Source organism: Photinus pyralis, unplaced genomic scaffold, assembly GCF_008802855.1.
Source record: "Photinus pyralis isolate 1611_PpyrPB1 unplaced genomic scaffold, Ppyr1.3 Ppyr1.4_LG7, whole genome shotgun sequence".
NCBI lineage: Eukaryota > Metazoa > Arthropoda > Insecta > Coleoptera > Lampyridae > Photinus > Photinus pyralis.
The window spans coordinates 13,601,358-13,603,941 of record NW_022170738.1 but is presented as its reverse complement, the minus strand read 5'-3'; positions in this window follow the sequence as shown (position 1 = coordinate 13,603,941).

Genomic DNA, 2,584 nt, shown 5'->3' with positions numbered 1-2,584 from the left:
TTACTTGGACCGCATCGACGACATAATAATGTTGACAGATGAAATGCCCTTAGAAAGCGAATGATAAAGGCACTTACGAAACTACCAACACGAAATTTGCTTAGAAAATATGTTAGGATGATGTACAGCTTTCATACCATTCTTACTAGTTTGGGTAGTGAGTGTGAGATACGAATATGATCTTCATTCAAGCATGGTTAATTGCAAAACAAGTTACCAGCAAAGATATTATGAAGCAACTGTTTATTTGTGGAAGATCGGAAAATCTTCCTAACTTGATTTGATAATAAAATAGAGCTTTTGGTGGTTTGTTTTTGTATAACCTCCGAATGTGTTGAGGCGACCGACGGTCTGAAGGTCTGTTCGTTGCAAAATAATTTAACAATGTCATGGACAAAAGTAGTTGCAGATCAGTAAAGAAAAAAGTTCTTCTTTTAGGGTAGATTCAGCATAGTCATCCAATGACCTTATCGGAAATAGTCTAGGAAAACAAGAGCGTCAGAGTGTAACAAACTTTCCCGCATAACGCGAACTAGTTAAGCAAAGTTTCCGGTAGGAATGTTATAATTTCAAAGAAAAAACATCGCCGCCTCTACCACAACGGTACTAAATCACTGGTGAGGTAGACTAGAAAATACTAATTTCGCTTTCGTGAGGTCGCCCTACCTCCTTGAAGCCAAATCGTTCGAAATTTTGATTGAAGAAAACCTTCGAGTTAAGGTAAACCGACAAGAGCACAAATATCTTTATATTTATACAAAGTATTCGATTTCAAGGTGGAATCGTGTACGAATGTAAATATGTAAAAGCTCCGAAGTAAATAACAAGCCGTTGTTGCTATTGATCGTAACGTTTATTTCTTTTATAAACTTTTGTTACAAAGAGCAACGTGCACGTCGATCGAGTTTGAATTATTATTCTCCGTCCAGAACATCGATTAAAAGAATACAATAGCCGTGTATGGTTACCCGGTTACCCCGATTTGTGGTAACGGCAACTTAAAGATTGCTCTACACTGCAGCTCGGAAGGAAGGTCTAGTCGCCAATTACCATAAAAACGCGACACTATGACGTTACTGTTCTGATTTAACGAATTCTAAACACGTCCGAAAGTGGACTTTCCAAACTTCCTTAACAAACTAATACTTGTATATACATAGATGGAAGTAATTATCCGAAACTGCGTTGCCGACAGGGTATCGAATTTCAGAGGGTGTCTCCTTCGAAGAACTGTACACCCTCGCCTCTGTCGGCATTTGACTTTTAATTTTTTGTGTAATGCACATGCAACTCAGATTAGCTACGTAGCTTAATTATGCTTTAATCAAGTCCGTAACTCGATTCTTTGTTCGGATGATAGTGGTTGCGGTGGTGCGATGATTTATGTTTCTGCACGTATGCGGGGGATAAACTAGGGGGCGGTAAATTGCGAATATGAGTTTCCCCTCTGACCCTCGTATACTTCCCCTATGACAATTGCGAGCAATTTCGCAAACTTCATGTCTGGTTCTTTTCACGATTTTGTCCAAGTTGTAAGTGAAAAGAGAGGGCTTACTTCTCACTTTCTCTCTTTCATAGCGCTGGTTAAAGAGGACAAGTTCATCAGCACCGCTTAATCGAGTTCAAAGTCGGCGAAAGGCTATGCGTAACACCATAATAATTACGAAATGTCGATCGCAATCGACATGTGGCGCGCTTACCCCACTGTCAATTTTATTTCCGAAAAAATAGATTTGCACATCAAAGCCTCGCAGCTGTCCTCTCTCCTATTCAATCGCGTAAAAGTACACAAAATTACGAAAACTGAAAGGGAAAGTGTACAAAAAGGATGATTTCGGTTCAATAGTTCCAGACGGGCAGAGCGTAGGGGTAGGTCCGGCGCGCACGCTCCTGATTCCATCAAGCGTCGGGTCCAGAGACGAGACGCTGCGTCTTCTCCCAGTCTATTTATATCTCCCCCAAGTTTCAGCAAACAGCACTTATAAGATTATCATTTTTTTTACATTTTAATTTCGCATCAGCGGACGGGTTTGCTGTACAATCGCGCGTTGAAGTCTCCCGCATTTTTTCGAGAAAAAAGGGGGTTCGTATTGATTTCTTAAGTGTCTTATTAATTGGAGTGAATGTCACTGCGACAAAGAGTCAGGGTTGACTCCCCCTGATATAAATAACAGATCCAAGTGGCATTAGCGATTTTCTTCTCTACCCTCAGGCGAGCCAATCAGATGTGGAAGCTTCGGAGACGCGTTTCCTAAGAGGTTTGCGTGGATGTTCCCCCGCTACCAGAAGTATTTAAACTTAAGGCGCGGAGCTCCGCATGAGTTCACTTCTGGTCGGTACTTTGTAGATCTTGTTGCATTTTTCGACGACCGATTGGACTTATATTACTATTAGGTAATTCGCGAATAGAGTGAAGGCGCGGATCTGTGCGAAATTGACGGACTTAAGTGCAGTTTTTTGTTTTCGCGATTATCTCATTAATTAAAGGTCTAGGTAAGATTTTTATTTATTTTTTAGTGAGTGACTATAGTGAATAGTGTTGGTTGCAAATTGAGGCGCGTGCCGGATTAATTGAATTAAAAAA